Source organism: Eimeria mitis, genomic scaffold, assembly GCF_000499745.2.
Source record: "Eimeria mitis Houghton genomic scaffold, Emh_scaff3203, whole genome shotgun sequence".
NCBI lineage: Eukaryota > Apicomplexa > Conoidasida > Eucoccidiorida > Eimeriidae > Eimeria > Eimeria mitis.
This window is the reverse complement of record NW_013571543.1, coordinates 5,421-5,859: the sequence shown is the minus strand read 5'-3', so window position 1 is coordinate 5,859 and position 439 is coordinate 5,421.

The window sequence follows — 439 nt, the reverse complement described above, 5'->3', positions numbered from 1 at the left end:
GCAACAGAATAACGACAAACACGCAGACACACAAAAAGAAAGGGACAAACAAAGAGAAAGAGACAGACAATAAGAAGAAGAAAAACAAAAAGAAAGAGACAAGCGAAGAATAGAAAGAAGAAATATGCTGGCGCGGAACTGCTCGTCGTCTCCTTATTTCTTCCTTCACGTCCTGCGGTGCCTCCTACAAGCACCCCCTTAACCCGAAACCTTAAGCGCAAGACCTTGACGACTGGTAGTAGTTGTGCCATCTTGGTTTCAGGGTTTAGGAATCATCTGGGTGTCCCCGATAGCCACTTCAAAGGTGCTTTGAGGGTCCCCAATACTCTTGGTGGTCCCCCTCATCATTTGGGGACCCCTTTGATGCCATTAAGGGGCCTCTGCGCCCTTGGGAGCCCTGCTGTCGGATGGGACCCCGTATGGCATTGGGGAGACCCCT